Source organism: Vulpes vulpes, chromosome 6 (genome assembly GCF_048418805.1).
Source record: "Vulpes vulpes isolate BD-2025 chromosome 6, VulVul3, whole genome shotgun sequence".
NCBI classification, from domain to species: Eukaryota; Metazoa; Chordata; class Mammalia; order Carnivora; family Canidae; genus Vulpes; species Vulpes vulpes.
In genome coordinates, this window is record NC_132785.1 from 104393345 (window position 1) to 104410890 (window position 17546).

The 17546-nt window shown below is 50.1% G+C and overlaps 1 protein-coding gene across 8 annotated transcripts in view; it reads right to left on the bottom strand.

The window, feature by feature from the left end:
* SLC8A3 (solute carrier family 8 member A3) overlaps window positions 1-17546 on the bottom strand; it is a 144491-nt gene extending 126945 nt beyond the window's left edge. Inside the window, exons 1-2 of one of the 8 annotated variants that reach the window (XM_072761848.1) lie at window positions 17480-17546; window positions 971-1043 (exon numbers count right to left, since the gene is read on the bottom strand). The gene's annotated coding sequence lies outside the window, so the exon portion shown is untranslated. Of the gene's footprint in view, window positions 1-970; window positions 1044-16716; window positions 17191-17479 lie in introns of those variants that run through there. The other 7 variants (XM_072761847.1, XM_072761849.1, XM_072761846.1 and 4 more) reach the window with 7 other exon arrangements.

The window sequence follows — 17546 nt, forward strand, 5'->3', positions numbered from 1 at the left end:
ATAGGCAAGTGAGGAAAAGAGCTCTCACCAGAAAATGAATTGGCCAGCACTTTGATCTCAGACATTCCAGCCTCCAGAACCGTGAGAAAATAAATTTCTATTGTTTAAACTACCCGGTCTGTGGTATTTTGTTATGGCCGCCTGAGCTGATTAATACACTCAGACATCAGCCTTCTTTAAAGCCACTTTATGACTTGAATTACAGCCATTTCCTCTAGAAAAAAAAAAAATAGAGAGATCTCATAGATGAATCCTGACTAGATTTGAGAGGCTATGTATGACCTTTTTAAACCCCCAAGGCTTGTACCTAAAGAGAAATTCCCTCCAGGACACAGTATGCCTTGATGCATACTGTAATCATGAAGGCCTCCTTTCCAAAGAGCTGGATTAATTTGGTTTCATATTCCCCAGAATGGCAGCCAAGTGCTGAGGTCCACATTCCCCTTGGTCCAGGTACTGGGGGTCATCACAGCATGTGCTTGGGGCTTTGACCTCACTCAGAAAAGAAGAGGTTATGAGGATGTTGGAAGAGTGGGGCAGCTGAAGCTGTTCAGTATCCATGTTCAAAGGCTGAAATGTCTCATAATCTGCAATGAACAGAGACCTTCCCCCTTCACAGGTTTGGCATCGGAGAAATGTGGACAGAGAAGGATCTTGGCACCTTGCCTTAACCTCTGAAAACCCTCCATTTTGTGGATTCCAATAAGCCCCATGCAGTAGGAGACAGAAGGTGGGCACAGCTGGAGCAGCTATTTGATCAGGAGCCAACATGGTGACACAAGGTGGCAGCTGCATGGATCAGCCAACTGGAAGGGGGTGGGCCATCCACAGGTTAGGGACGAGGGCTGGCTTTCTGAAGTCAAAGGACATGGAACACTTAGGTAGTAGAGTCATCCTGATCAACAGGGCACAAGGACTCCCACTTATCTTACCCCGCAGGAGAATTAGGATGATCGTGGTCTTCACTCACCTAGATCTTGCAGACATCTATGGTAACAGGTATTTTGGGGAATATGTTGTCAGGTGGTCAGAATCAGGGGCCGCTTTAGAAAGACACAGAGAAAACAAATGAACTGAAGGAAAAGATGAAAGAAAACAAGGAAAGAAGGTGGCTAGTAAGTGCCTGCACTGAGTTCTTGTAATTGAAGGTAGAAAATAGCCTGTGAATTCCAAATTGTTCCTTCTGCCCCCGCCAGGTGATGGTTTCTGCCTGAGATGTTAGGAGGAGAGTGGACACTGCTGATGACCTGGCCAGTGGTCACTTTTTTGTGATGTTACCCTTTTCCCAGACAAAATTGAGGCAGATTCCAACCCACTTGGGATCCACCCAGCTCCTTTAAGACCCAAATGATCTTCTGTGGTTCCAGAAGGTTCGTAATCAGCCCTAAGGCATACTCAGGGATATGATTCAGCTTGAGAACCCCAAGACCACCCCAAATAATGAAGACATTAATAATAGTCACTAACACATATAAGTGCTTGGTGTGTGCATCACGCTAGGTACTTCTTCATTTAACTTTCATAATGATCCTATAAGATTAGTACTATTTTTATCCCTGTTTTACATTTTGGGGAACTAAGTCTTAATTAAGTCAGTTAATCAAAGTATAAAGCAAGGAAGTAGCAGAGCCGAAGCTCACATGCAGGTGACATCAAATTTATGGTTTTAACCACTCCGTTTTACTAAGGTGTCCTACTTTGTTGTAGAATATCCATGGCCCCCTGTCAACTTCCAGTTTTCTGTAGACTTAGAGGCAACATGACTGACCCATCCAGCCTGCCATGAAACTCTAACCATTTGGTAGAGCTGCCTAGTTCCCAGCCTTCCTGGGGTGTCCCGGCTGCCTGATGTGGTCTGCCACCTGGACATTCTCCTTCCCATCAGTTCAGTTTGACAAAATTAGCAAAAGCTGTTGGTTTGCCAGGCTTGGCACTAGATGTCGATGGGCAGAATGAAATGTAAGACACAGGCTTTGCCCTCAAAGATACAATCCAACAGGGGTGGAGAACTGCACAAATAGGCATTTTCACTATAGTAAGTGAAGGTTTGGTCAGAATGGTTTGGGCACATGAGGAGGGCGCTGAGCCAGCCTGGGGATTCAGGGAGGTGTTCTGAAGGAAGTGATCCTTGAAATGAGTCTTCAAGCATGAGTGAGCTTTAGTCAAAAAGAAGGAAAGGAAGGAAGGAAGGAAGGAAGGAAGGAAGGAAGGAAGGAAGGAAGGAAGGAAGGAAGGAAGGGAGGGAGGGAGGAAAGGAGGAAAGGGAAGGGAAGATGAAAAGGAGAGGGAAGGGAAGGAAGGGGGAAGGAAGAGGAGGGAAGAGAAGGAAGGAAGACAGACTTTTGAGTCAAAAGGATAGGCCAAGCAAAGATATGGAGACATGCAAAAGCCTGCTGTGTGCCTGGGACTACAGGGAATTCAGCGCGAGGCAGGAGAGGCGAAGACTGGACATGTAGGGGGGACTCCATTCATGGCAAGTCTTATATGCCAGGCTGAGAAGATGGATTTTATCTGAAGGGCAGTGAAAAGCCAATGACAGGACTGTAAGCAGGAGAGTGACATGGTCTGATCTGTATTTCAGAAAAACCAGTTTGGATAAAGGGTTTAGGATGGCTATAAGAGGAACAAGACCGGAACAGGACGATCAGTTAGAGGTCTGTCGGAAGCAGCACAGATCCAGCTAAAGAGAATGGGCCTGGGGTATTTGCTGCATATGATGACCCTCTGTCCCCATGTCACATTCCTCTTCCTCAGCTGAACCAATGCCCCGGCGCAGCCCATGGCCTCTCATCCCTTTCCCGGATTATTATCCGAACACCCCCGGGGGGCCATCTGCAAGGTGTCTGTGTCCTCAGCAGTGGCTCCTGAGATCTTTTAATATCACTGGCAAATTTAATTAAAGTCACTGTTCCTCTGCTCTTCCAGATCATTAATAAAACAGTGCCACCAGGCCAGACTGAGCAAACCTCCCTCCTGCTACGCCCTCCACTTTCTCCAATGGGAACACTGCTCCAGGCCTGTCACCAGCCTGGGTAGAGTTGTCCTGCTCTGCTTCTAAATCTGGGCCCCTGCACAGGCGTCACAGCCAATTTACATGAAACTTTTTTGTGCAGCCAGGCTGCTCTGGATCCCACGTGTCTCGGGAGTACAAGACCACTGCATCTTCTCCTGCACTTCCCTACGGGGACATGCATCAGTGCAGAGTCCTCTCTGTAGCAGTGCTCCCCAGACACACAGGAGCTAAAGCCCTCACACTCCCAATAGGAAAGATGTGACGTCAGCCACTTAAGTACTTTGATTGGCACGACAGGAACTTGGATCCAAGGAGGAAAACATAATGATGCTGGATTTTGTTCCTTATTACCTCTTTGAATCTTGATAGTGAAGGAGGTACTATTATCATCATGCTCTGTTTCTACAGATAAGCCAATTTGAGCTCATAAAGATTAAGTAATATGCCTGAAATCACAGTAAGGGGCAGCTCAGGTGGCTCAGCAGTTTAGTGCCGCCTTCAGCCCAGGGCCTGATCCTGGAGACCCGAAATCGAGTCCCACATCGGGCTCCCTGCATGGAGCCTGCTTCTCCCTCTGCCTGTGTCTCTGCCTCTCTCTGTGTGTGTGTGTGTGTGTGTGTGTGTGTGTGTGTGTCTCATGAATAAATAAATAAAACCTTTTAAAAAAATCACAGTAAGTAGAAAGTGAAGCATTTGAGGACTGGCAGCCGAGCTCCAGGGCATACAGTTGTCAACCACTGGCTTGGTATGTACCCTGGGTTTGGGGGGTCCCCTTTGAGCAAGCGCGCAGGAAGGACGGGGTAAGCTTTTCTGGACGTGCAGTTCTCCCCATGAGCTTGGCGGCTCTCCATACTCCAAGGCAGCCTGGGGTATGAGTGATAGAGCCCCAAATTTGAAAGCAGGAGGTGAGAACATTTTTCACAAGCTGTAAGAACTTAGAGTCAGTGAGACTCTCAGGGGATTAGCTTCCTCATCCAGAAAATTCACGTCGGGTTGGACGATCTCCATAGGTCCTTTGAGACAAAGATGCTCTGATTGCAGGCAGGCCTGTCTCTCCAAAGACAAGGAACAGAAGAGACACATTCAAGTTAGCTTGGCCCAAAACAGTGCGAGAAACAGGCACAGAATTCAGACTCCCAGGAGCCCTCTGCAGAAGAGGGTATGTTAAGGAAGGATGGAAGGAAAAGGGACCCAAGAAAAAGTCAAGGAGGGATGCCTGGGTGGCTCAGCGGTTAAGCGTCTGCCTTCAGCTCAGGGCATGATCCTGAAGACCCGGGATCGAGTCTCCCACATCAAGCTCCCTGCACGGAACCTGCTTCTCCCTCTGCCTATGTTTCGCCTCTCTCTCTCTGTCTCTCTGTCTGTCTCTCATGAATAAATAAAACAAAAGAAAGAAAGAAAGAAAGAAAGAAAGAAAGAAAGAAAGAAAGAAAGAAAGAAAGAAAGAAAGAAAAGAAAGAGAGAGAGAGAGAGAGAAAGAAAGAGAGAAAGAAAGAAAAAGTCAAGGAAAGCCTACCTTCTGGAGTTGCCAAATGCACACAAGATCAAATCCATTTTATAAACAACCACTCTTTGGATGCCCATCCTGAGCCAAGCACTTTGCTAGTGATTAGGAGTATGGCCATGAATGAGCTACGCCACGTCCTCAACCTCACAGAGTTTATCTTCTGATAAGGGATAGAGACAAATAAGTAATTATAGGAATAATTGATGATAATGATGTCCCAGGAAGTAATATCTTTTTCTTGTGCTGCTCTGAGCTCTCAGGCCACTGCACAGGTGCTTCAAACCATGTGGGCAGGGCTGCAATGCAGCATGGCTTTATAATACAGAGAATCTTGCAGAAGTGCGTGAGACGGCATTTTACCGTTCTTGCTTCTCCTGTCTCATGAGATGGTCATATTTGCCTTCCCTAGAAGTCCCTCAGATCCTTAATAACATCCAAACCATAGGGTAAGTTCATGGAACCCTGCTGACATATTCCTAGGCACTATCACACCAGAAGAGGAAGCCCCCTGGTTAGTGTTGAGGAGCAGCAGGTCTTAGGCTCCTTGTGCTTTATATAAACCATTTTTTAAATGACAACAAAAACAATAACCATATCTATTCATCAAGCACCTACCCTACAGCCAGCATTGCAGTAAGCACTTTTATGGCTGCTATTAATACCGAAGCACCCCACAATGAGACAGATATTATTATCTGTGTGAGAAATGAGGGGACTTGGGCTCAAAGATTAATAACCTACCCAAAGTCCACTAGATGAGCAAGTAGCACAGCTGGGCTATGAAATTTGGTCTGTCAAGTGCCAAAATCTGCTTTCCATTTCCAACCTCAAGGGATGAAAGGGATGGTGGGAGAATAGAGTAGGAATCTGGAGCCCTTATGTCAAGAACCTTAAGGTCCCAGAAACCTCTACCGCCTTTGGAAAACTTTCCTTGACAATGCCGTCTTCCTCTAGCTTCAAAATGACTCAGTTAGTCTTCTGTGTTCCTGTAGCACTCTGACCGCCACTGAAGCACTTTTACATTGACCTGGGCTTATCTGTGTATGTGTCCATCTTCCACACTTTTATGGAAATTCCCAGAAGAATCTCAACTCAATATTGAGAAGCTTTATTTTTATTTTTATTTTTATTTTTATTTTTATTTTAGGACAAGTGGTCACACTCAGTGAAACTCTATTGATAGGGCTATGAGGTTGGACCTGACCTCTGATATCCTCTCTGCCTCTAAAATTCTATGGCTCAAAAGCTCACTGATTCTACGATTCTAAGGCTTACCAGACTCTGTGGAGGCTCAAGGATTTTTGCTCTCTGCAAGTCTGTGACAGATCTAGGGAGTCACAAACAATGAGAGTGGGCCAGATAGGAAGAGGAGAAGCCCTGCCCACTTAAGTTCTGCTCCTCCCACTGCTAGAACTACAACTGCCTCTAAGTAACCCCCCAAGCCAGAGGCAGGAATGAAACTAGGATTACATGCTGGAGAGCACTGTGCATTAGAATAACTTTGGAGTTTTAAAAAAATACAGACACCTAAATCCTGCTCCAGACCTAAGTTTTGGACTCTCTCTGGGAGTGGAGTCCAGATATCTACATTTCTTAAAAATTCCTTACCTGGTTTTGAGGTACAACCAAGGTTGAAAATCCTAGAAGAGAAGAGAAGGGATGCAGCCTGACTATGATACTTGCATCTCAGTAATTCTAATCATTAGAGACTTTCTTTGGCTAGGAGAAGAAGTCTTAGTGTATGGTGAGCTGACTCACAATGGGTATCAAAAAGTCTTTCTATGTTCTGGACAAATATCCCATACTCCTGGACTTTCACTCTCAAACCTTGCCAAGGATATGCCGACTCATACAAGTAGATTTTCCCCTTTGTTTCTCCCTAAACCTGCTGTCTGCTTGGTTTACACTTTTACTAAGGAAATTTAAAAGATCCAGAGTTACCTTATCTTCATAGGAAAATGATGCTACTCATCCATTTCAGCAGAACAGGTTTCTAATTATTTTCCCTTCTAGTGATGAGAGCTTCAGTTGATTTGTCCACACTTTTCCTCCTTATCTCTTAGTCTGCTCATTCATTCATGCATGCATGCATTCGAATGAAACCCAGTCTATGTGTCACAGGTTGACTGCCACCCAGAATTAAGGTGAGGAAGTTACTCTGATTTGTACCCACTCCATTTTTTTTGCACACATAAAAAAAAAAAAATAAAAGTTCCTAGAGGGTAGGAATTTTTATCAGTTTGGTATTTCTGTATCCCCAGTGCCTATCTCAGTGCCTGGCATATAGTAGTTACTCAGTGTGTATTTACTGAATGAATAGATACATTGAAAAAATGGCAAAAAAAAGAAGGCATAATATCCAGTGATTTCTCCCACGCTTGGCAGTGTTCAAATGGAGCATCCCATCTGTCAGGGATGCTGTGAGCAAGGTTTTTCCAAGTTTGAGTAGTATGAACAAAAAATAATCCCCTTTGAGGAGTACCCACTTCACTGGGGAACAGTGACAGAAAATCAAATAGTCACAACAAAACAAGTGCTGGACATGGAAGTATGTGCAAGTTGCCAAGAGAGCACAGAGGAAGGAAGGCCTAATGCTGTCAGCAATCGTCAGGGCCGGTTTCATGAACCAAGCCACTATAGAGGTAGGATTTGAAGAATGAACAGGAGTTCACTGGGCGGGAGCCAATGCATCTCAAATAAATAACAGAAAGCCCATGCTAAAGAGCATGGCAGCCTGAACGAGCAGTGTGTGCTCAAAGAAGGGGGAGCAGTGTGGCGGAAGGACAGGGCACTCGACAGAAGCTGCAGAGGTAAGTGAGGAATAGCTCATAAAAGGCCTCATACACCCAGCCAACGACTTAGAGCATCATTCTGGGGGCAGCCAGGAGACAGTGAAAGTGTGAATCATGAGAGGGACAAGACTGACATTTTTCCTTTGGATAGGAGACATAATGTGATGGCAACAGGGAAACCAGGTGGGTGAACCAGAACAAGGCAAGACCAGAGCAGGAAGACTAGTCCAGAGGCTCTCCCAGCATCTGAGTGTGATGGAACCGGAATCTGAACAGATAGTTGCAGCGACAGTGGGCCAGCGGTGGAAGGTGCGGATTTGTGAGCTCTTTCAGAAGTAGAATTAATAGGTTTTGGAGACCAACCAAAAACAGAGGAGGATGGTGAAAGAAGAATGAAGAGGCACAGCAATGACCAAACCACATCAGGCACGTTGGTTCTCCTGCTGGCCCTGCAAAGGTCCTCCTGCGTCAGGGATCTCCAGACCCAATGCCATGAAAGCCCAAGGAATCAACATAAAACCTGCTGAACTTAGATACATGTGTTGCTTTAGGGACATCCTGTAGTCAATGGGGCCAGCGAGAGTTCTGGGCTCTCCAGGAAGAGCAGGAAAACCCTGGAATTCCACCAAAGCACCCAAGTACTCCCCAGTCTACTCAACATGATACCCATCTGTTGATTCAATTGTCCAGACTGTGATCAGCTCTGGAGATGCAGCGATGAAGCAGGTCTGGTCCCTGCCATGGACCAGTGCATCGAGAAGCACACCAGATCTGAATCTAGATGAGAGCAAAGGGTTTGGGGATTTCTGTGCTCTGGCTGAGAGCATCACAGAAGCAGTGGAGTTGATTTCTCACGTCTATCCCAAAGGAACTTATGCAGCGTCACAGAGGAAAAATGAACTCATGGACATATTGCCTCTCCGAAATACTGCTAACTAAGATGATTCAAAGTATTTTTATTTTTACTTATTTGAGAGAGAAAGCACAAGCAAGGGAGGGGCACAGACTCCCCGCTGAGCAGGGAGCCCAATGTGGGGCTCTACCCAGGATCCTGGGATCATGAATGGGGCCAAAGGCAGCCGCTTAACCAAGTGAGCCACCCAGACTCTCAAATTAAGTCTCTTTAAAAGATCCAAAATATTGTGAGGAACTCATGCCCTAGAGTGACTACAAGAAAGCCAGATTCTGCTCATTGATTCGCGAAAGAAGCATTTGTCGAGCATTTACTAGGTGCCTATGATTGTAAGTTTCACTTCTGCCCGGATGTGTTCTCAAATGTATTGAGTGGCAATTAGGTGTCACAGTGTGTTCTAGCTACTGGAGATTTCAATATGCTCTCTCTCTTGCCTGGAATCCTGCAACAGTTGCCAATCTTGCCCCTTCTCTTAGAGTCTACTTTCCACAAGACAGCCAAAAATGTCTTTAAAAAAAAAAAAAATCTAAATCAGACCCTGTCATCCTTGGCAACCTCCTCTTCCTGCAGAACTCCTCACCCCCTTACTGACTTCAGCTTCTAACTACTGCCCTGCACTCCCACCACTCTGTTTCGCCCCTGCCTAACTCCACTCTAGCTAAGGTGGCGCTCTCTAAAGTTCCTAGAACGCACCTGCCCTAGGACCTTTGCATTTACTCTTCTCTTGCCTTGGAACACCCTTACCCTAAAGATCCCCATAGGTCACTTTCTCATTTCAATCAGGTCTCAGATGCCAGCTTCTCAGAGGCTTGCCCCCTCATCTTACCTGAACGTGATCCCAGCCCCCCGCCCCCCCCCCCCCCCCCCGTCAGCACTCTGGCACACTGCTGTTCATTTTCTTTAGAGTACACATCACTTGCTGAAGTTTTCGTTGTTTCTGTTTGTCTGTTTACTGGTTTATCATAGACCATAAACCCCGTGGTAGCTGGAACCTTGTCCTTCCGGTTCACCTTCTTGATCATAGTATTCTCAGGGCCTCGACAAGTGCCTGGCAGGGTGAGTGTCATATTTGCTGAGTGGATCCATGCTGCCTCTACAGGATTAAGTGATATGGGACAGAGGTACCAGTGAGGGGGACTACCAACTTCCTGGGAAGCCGGCTGGTAGAGAGGTAAATGGTTAAAGCCACGGACCTCAGAGAGCAGTCTGTTTCCTCCCTGCAGAAGAACAAGAGCACGCAGTGTTTAGACAGCAGTCCCAACGTTGCTTCTAACATGATTCCTTCTCCGTGCCATGGCCCCCTCATTGGCACCCTACCCACAGTGTGCGGCATAATAATTAGCAACATTTAGAGTGCATCATTCATTCAACAAATCTTAAGCAATGCTATGTGCCAATAGTCTACAAAGCCTCCCTCCTCACTCACCTGGACTCATGTAATCCTTTTGTGAGGATGTTCATACAGATGAAACCATGTGGCTCACTCAGTTAAATGCCAAGAATCTCTCTGCCAATTGATAATGGAGCCAGAACCAAACCTTAGTCCTAGGGCTGCCAGAGGTCTCCTTCCACCAAGCCTAAAGGACTATCATTTCAGAAATGAGCAAGAGAAAACGCCCCCTGTCAGGGCTGGGTCAAGGGAATGAGGAGCCCAGGGAGCTCTGAGGAGGTATTGCTCCTGCCCCTCTCTGTTTCCCAGAGAAAGCCACCTGGGCCTTATCTTTCAGGTCACCCACAGAGAGGGCTGCCATCCCCCTGCCCTGTTACCTGCCCATCAAGAGAAAGCTGGTGATTAGCTGCCTTTATGTACCTTTGCCTCGGCTCCTTCTCCAGGAGCCTGATTTATTTTAATGCCATTTAATTTCTCTTAATTTTCCAATGTTGAAATGTGGAATTAAATCATATCATTGCCTGAATAGAGAACAAAGGGGCTCTGGCAAGCAGTCAAAGTCATCTCTCTGAGCTATGACTGGGGGATTCTCTTGTACAATCAGCAATAGGACACCCTGGGCCTTCCTTCAACAAGAGGGCGCCAGGGGCAGACTCAGGACTGGGGGCAGCTGTGCACTCTCCTCACTCCTCTAAGGATTCCCCTAGAGGATGACTCCCCCATTAGGTCTTCCTGAGGGGCTCAACATGATTCTTCCAGTCTCACAGGGGAGAGAAAATGCTTGTGTGGCAGGGGGTGGGCACAGCCTCTGGAAAGCTGCTGAGCAAAGTAGTCCCCCATAGATTCTTAACAGAGTCTACATGGCTCTAAATAAGGGGAGCAGTGCGAGGGCTGAGACTAGACTGGCTGAAGCACGTGGGGTCTAGAGCAGTACCAGTCATTCTGTGAATGCCCTAGAGTGTTGTAGTGGGAGGTGACTCCAAGCAGGAGTGCCAACCCAGGGCCACCAGAGCACTCCACCAGCTCAGGGTACTGTGTAGGCCACGCATCCAGAGAGTTGAGTTGGCTGCCCATGCTGATCTCTAGAAACCCCATGTGATAAGACACACTGGAGGCTTCAACTTGTAACTAGAAGGTTCTGAAATGAAAGATACTGTCAGAACTAAAAGTATTCTCAGTAGGAGGCGATCTATAGGGTGTGGAACAAGCCTCACAGGATATAGAATTGTCAGGCCAAGGGGGTAGCTTAAAAGTCAACACATCCAACGTAACCCTTTCTGATGGATAAGAAATTGAAGGCCCACAGAGCGGAGTGGGTCTTGCCTGCAGTCGTCAGATAAGAACTAACACCTAAACTTCTACAGTTCAATGCTTCTTCTGTTACACCACGTTGCCTGCTCCTAGTTTGGTTTTTGACTCCACCACTGGCTTCTTTAATGATAAATGGTGCAGATCCCCTTTCTTGACCTTGTTTCACCAACCTCAAAAATGAGGAAGGTTATTCATTTATTCACTCCTTCATTTCTCAAGTATCACGTGACAGAGACTGGGAGAGAGAAAGCACTTGGTCCCAGAGGGGTGGCAAGACCATGTGCAAAAACAAAGCAACAGGGCAGCCCGGGTGGCTCAGCGGTTTAGCGCCACCTTCAGCCCAGGGCATGATCCTGGGGTCCCGGGATGGAGTCCCACGTCGGGCTCCCTGCATGGAGCCTGCTTCTCCCTCTGCCTGTGTCTCTGCCTCTCTCTCTCACTCTCTCTCTCTGTGTGTCTCTCATTAATAAATAAATAAAGTCTTAAAAAAAAAAAAGCAACACACCTCCATTTCAGTAAGTCTAAGGGCCTCACGAAAAACAGAGACCGTGTTATCAAAATTCAGAGGAAGGGGTGGCTCTCCACCCCTTGGAGCTCCCCTCAGGAAGAAGCACTTGAATTGAACACCAAGGGGCGAGTAGGCTTCTCAGTGAAAGGTAAACTGTGAACAAAGGCACAGAAGAGGAAGGGACAAGTTTATGGAGGTGCCTACACAGGACCCATAAGACGTGAACCTTGGCTCAGGCCACGGAGGGCTCTGAGTGCAGGCAGGGGGACAGCTGCCAAACATGGGAGGCCCTGCAAGGTTTCTGTGAAGGAAAATGACAGGCCCAGAAGGGTGTTTTAGCGGGGGGATCTTGTACCCGTCTTAACATGAATTGAAGGACCAAGAGGTTGAAGCCGGGAAGACATTAGAAAGCTAATTTATTCAGGATGACAATAATAGCAACTACTTGATAGGGCGATGGTAAAGACTGAATGAGAAAATCAATGAAAAGCACTTTGCAACAGGGTAGCTAACAGGTGGTAAAGGCACAAATGTTGGCTGCTGTTAACAACAACTATCACTGTTATCATGACGATTTTTTAAGAGGTGATCAAATGCATTCAGGTGCTGGTGGGAGGAATAGAGAAGGTGGGGGTGGACTTAATCGACAGCAGCAATATTCAGGGATGAAGCAGAGGAGTCAAAGATAAACTCGGGGATTTTTGCCCAAGTGACCAGAAGTTGACTGGAGCCATCCACAGAAAGTGAGAAGTCAAGAAAAGTAGCTCCTAAGAGGACAAAGGCGATGTCAGTTTAGTAGAAACTCAACTTGAGAAGCTGAGGGGACATCTTGTCGGAGATATTGTGTGAGTGGCTGGAAACAAGACACGGGGCTTGGAGAGCTACAGTGACGGAGGAGTCGCAGGCACAGCACAAACCACGAGGCAGTGCGCCAAGGGGCAGTGGAGAAGGGGACAGCAGGAGGAAGGAGAGACTCCTGGAGAGGAGGTAGAAGGGGCGACCACGTGGAGAGCTGTGGGTCCCGGAGAGCCAAGAGGGGGAAAGTTTCTGGAGCTAACAGTCAATCTCTGGCAGGGGGCAGAGGAGCAGGGGAGGGATCAGAAACCAGATATTACATTCAGGGAGATGAGATGTCCTTGGTGGGTGACAGTTGGGCAGAAGGTAGAGAAACGTGGGAAAGCTTGGGGCTAAACGAATGCATGAGTGGTGGCAAAACGGAGACAGATGTTTACTCTAGAAGCTCAAGAGTTTGGTGAAAGCTGCATGGAAAGGGAACATGAAGGTGTAGGAGTTAGACAGAGGATGTCCTTTTTAGGCTGGCGCCTGCTGAGCCTGCTTACAGTTGGGGGGGGATCCAGTGCTGGAGGGGAAAGCATGAAAGCCTGGACGATGATGACCACAGAGCCGGGGTTGCCCCTGGGCTCTGTGCCCAAGGGGAACAGAGATCTTTTTTACTCTGAGACCAGTGCCAGGAGAGGAGGAGGAACAAAGTGGGGGGAGATCAGGGTGCACACTGTTTGGCTTCATTCTCTAGGGGGAGCATTACCCTGCATTACCCTGAGGTCCTCTCCTCGCAAGCAATGAGGAAATTACCACGGGGAAGCCAGGGCAGGATTATAGTTTCCAGTCCCACTTCCAGATTCAGGCCCCACATGACCCAGTCCTCCTGCCATACAACCAGGAAAGCATTATTTGTCATTCCAAGTATCAAAGCAGAACATTTCATCCAGGATGAAATAGAACTGTCGCCTCAGTAGACGTGACTCTGTGTAGCATATCCAAATATGCTTGATTCTGGAATTAGCCTTTATTCACTCTCCACATTATCAAAAACTACACATATGCATATACAAACACATGTGATTCTTCCTGTCTAAATGTCTTGCTCAATAATCGCTATGGATCCAAACATGGATCTAAATCCATTCTTACCCATCCGGGCTCCTTCTTGGGACCTTCCCCAGTCTTTGGAGTCTCAGATCTTTGGGGGTTTACCTTGCTCTGCAGCTCAGTAGGCCAGAAAGTGTCTTACACCTGCTGGAGCCATTTTTTCCTTTTCCCTTTTAGAAGGTACCCTGTGTAGCACTGGGTTTAGAGTGCCCATTCAAAACACAGACAACCAAACTCAAGCCAATCTCATTAAAGAAAATGGTGGAACATCTTCCTAAAAGAGCAGCTCTGGTATCTACACTAAAACTGAAAGAGGAACCCACCCTCTTAGGCCACCCAGAGGATGCACTGGGCTTCACGGCCTCCCAACTCCTCACCTCCATCTCTCTCCCTATATTCCAGTCTCAACATACCTTCTCAAATGCTAATCTGACTGTGCATTTCCTAAACCCCCAGTGGAAACAGTGAAAATCCTTGGCATGGAGTACCAGCCCTTGTAGGTTTGGCCCCTAGAGTCCTCCAGACTTCTTCCCTGGAACTGTACCCTCTGTCTTCAATCATTTGGAAGAGCCTTTATCCACGTTATGTTTGCATGTGGATCCCTTCTGTCCCAACCCTTTCTCCCCACTCCCCCTCCTCACTTCCACCAAAGCCAACCCCTATTCATCCTTTCTTGGTAGGATTAGCTGTCCCTAGAAGTCCTCTTGAAGCCCCTATGGAGAGGTGATCTCTCTACATGCTTCCACTGTACCCGGGATTTACCCTCCACTGAAAGGAATCACTAGCTGATTGTCCCCGCTGGAATGCATGTATGTTTGAGGAAAAGGACCATTCTATTTTATTTGCCTCTATACCCAGCAAATGCTTGGCACAGTAAGTTGTTGTGGAATATTATTGAATAAATAGCTGACTGAGCCTCACCCGATATTTGAGCCTCTAATGCAAAAGAACCAGGCTGAGTGAAAAGGAGGTTACCCTCTCTTCTTACCCAATCATGGTAGCTTAAAGAAAAGCCAAGATTCGGGACATGTTCCCCCAAATCCAGATTGTGAGCAGTGACTGGACCACTCAGGCCAAGGAACAATGCCCCCAGTCACTACCCATGGACAATCCCAGCAACCATGCCCAGAGACTATACAAGGTGCCACCTGGCACAGGAACGGGGCAGGGATGGGGCGAGAGCACACTCCCTCAGCCTCAGCATTCCAGATCAGGAAGGAGCTGAAAGGAAGGAAATGGTTTTTACAGGGTCAGTTTGATAACTCCGTTCTTTCTTCTCTGACTGGAAGGCAGTACAGCAAATGCCAAAGTGGAGATCAGAGGAGCAGAGCAGAGAGGATGGATAACTTGACCCTTCCGAGTTCATTCTTCATCCAGTATTTCCTGAGCGCTGGTGCTAGGCCCCGCAGATACACTGTGAAAGGACAACAGCTATGTTCCCTCCTTCCATGGAGCTGACTGTCTAGAGGTGGGACTAGCATTACTCGATCACATAAGTAAATTTAATATGCATCTTTAAATTACTTCAAAACAATAGGCTCAGGATATAAGTGCCCAGAGGTTCTGGCCCAGTCAGAGAAGGTATAGAAGGCTTCCTTGAGGAAGTAACCAATGACCTAAGAGCTGGAAGGAGAACAGGACTACATTTGACAAGAATGGGGTTGGAGTTTAGAGGTGTTGGAAGAACAAGAAAGCATTCCAAGTACAGAAAACTGCATGAATAGCCTTTCCGTCTCCATGAAGTTCAAGAACGATTTCAAGTTCTGATCTGCAGGCCCCATCTGCTTCTTCTCAATCCAACATCCATATTTTATTTTAGAAAAAAGGTTAGGGAGTGGACATGTGTGTGGGGACTGCGTAAAGGAATCGTAGATGGCAATGAGGAGCTGGGGTGATCAGCCCACACCACCCTAAGCTCTGGGATCAACCATCCCCCCCCCCCCTCCCGTGAGGGACCGCAAGGCATGAAAAGGCAGGTTCCTCTCAAACTTGCCAGCCGGTTAAAAAGAAGAAGCCAGCAGGAGGCCGGCGCCCCTATGGAGTGCTCCGATCCCCTATTTCAGGAAGAGCATGGCGCAGCAGCTATATTTGAAAATCGAGGTAAACAAGAGCTCAGCTCAAGTGGATGGGGCACAACAGCTGTGGAAGATTAATCACAGGCGGCTGCAAGTCACCAGGTCGCCAGAGGCCCGGAGGCTTCCCTTTCGGTGCCCCACCAGTAGGCCAGGCCGGCTGCGTGCCCATCACGTACCCACAAGGCCCTCGCTCGGGGTGTTTCTTGACCACCGGGGAGCTCAGGGCTTCGCAGCCTGCCTTTCTGAGAACCTGCCCCAATTACAACCCTCTGCCCAGGAGACTGAACCAGCAAACGTTTAGGGTTTTTTAGTCGCCAGAAAAGATAAGTGAGTGAGAGAGAGAGAGGGAGGGAGGGAGAGAGAGAGAGAGAGAGGGAGGGAGAGGCGGGCAGCAAGCGGGTAAATTTATGGCACTGCATTAAAGACATTTGTTCTATTTAACCACCCCCCTCCACGGTTAAAAATAAAACTCAATGAATAAAGACGAAAAACCGCTTCCTCCCCCCCCCCCCCCCCCCGGAGCAAATCGCTTTCTTCGTCTTCCCCAGGGGCTCGGGTCCTGGGGGCAGGTCAGGCCGGGTCTGCAGAGCAGCGCTAAGCCTCCGAGTGGGGGCCTGTGTGCGCCCGTGAGTGTGTGTGCGTGTGTGTGCGGGGGAGGGTGGCGGGGATGGGTCTCCCCACCCGGCCGAGGCCCGCCCGGACCCCCGCGGTCGGGAGGGCGCGGGCCCCGAGCACCCCTCCCTCTCCCCGCCCCCTGGGCCACGGCGGGCCGGTGCGCCTGGGCTGCAGTTCCCGACCCGCCGCGCCGGAGTCCCGGGCTTGGGCGCGCGCGCGCGTGTGTGTGTGTGTGTGTGTGTGTGTGTGTGCGTGTGCGCGGGCGGGCGGGCGGGCGCGCGCCGCGGGGTAACGCGCTCGCTCCGAGCCCCCGACCCCCGCGGGCACTCGCAGCCCCGGGAGCACGGCCCGCACCCCGGCCCCCGTGCCGCCCGCCCGCGCCGCAGCGCCAGCCTCCCGGGTGCGCACCCGCCGCCCGAGCGCACACACACGCCCGGCGCCTGGGTCTGCGCCCCCCCCATCCCCCCCAGACACTGCCAGTGCCCCCCCAGCTCCGCAGACAAAACGTCCAGTTTCCGAGGCGCCCTCCCCCCACCTCTCGGGGCGCTAAACCCACGGGGGGGCAGCTTGTGTGAATGATCTTGAGAAATAACTTAATTAACACCAGCATTCGCCAGCGGGAACCCTCCGGGGGGCATCCCAAGCCCCCGGCCCCGGCCGCCCGCTGCGGGGGAGGGGCAGGAGGCTCACCCCATTACTCACCGTTTCCTCCCGGTCTCCCGAGCGGAGTGGCCAAGTCGGGGGGGGAGGTGCGCGACGCCCCGCCGCCCGGCTGCTCAGCGGCCGCAGAGGCTCATCGCCCCCGCGGGCTGCCCGCCGGCCGCAGCCGCGTCCGGGGCATGTCAGTCGGCAGCCGCCGCCGCCCGCGGGGCTCCCGGGTTCGCAGCCTTCAGCGGGGGGGGCCTGGGGAGGACCGGGGAGAGCCCCCCCCGAGGACCCCCGCAGGAGCCCGGGCCGGGGCGGGGGCTCGGGACTGAGCCCGGGGAGGCCCGGAGTCCCGGGCACCGGCAGCGCGGGGGGCGGGGGGATCCCTGCCGGGAGGGGCGGGCAGGCGGGCGGCCCGGCGCGCCCTGGCGGCTCCGAGGGACCCCGGCTCGCGGCCGCGTCGCCGGGGCTTTCCCGGGGCTGGGCGCGCGCTCCGCTCTCCGCCTGGCACCCGTCACCGCGGAGGGGACGCGCCGAGGGGCTGGTTTCTGGGCGAGCCGCGAGCTTTGCCCATTAAGCTGCAGCAAGAAGCCAAATCAAAAAGCCAATCTCCAAGCCTCGCAAGCGGACGTCACCCTATCAGCTGGGAGCCAGGGAGCCGCACCGAATGACAAGCCGCGCATATTTATCCTGGCGCGCCGAGGGGGGATTTTCAGATCGCGTCCCGAGCAGCCGCGGGCAGGCGGACCTGCGCCTCGCGGCCCCGGCGCCCCGGGGGCCCACGGCACCAGCCCGCCCGCCCTCGCCCGCGGCCACGCACCCGATGGCCGGCGCCCCGCGGCGCTCCCGGCTCGGCGGCCAGTCCTGACCTGGATTCCGCGGAGCCC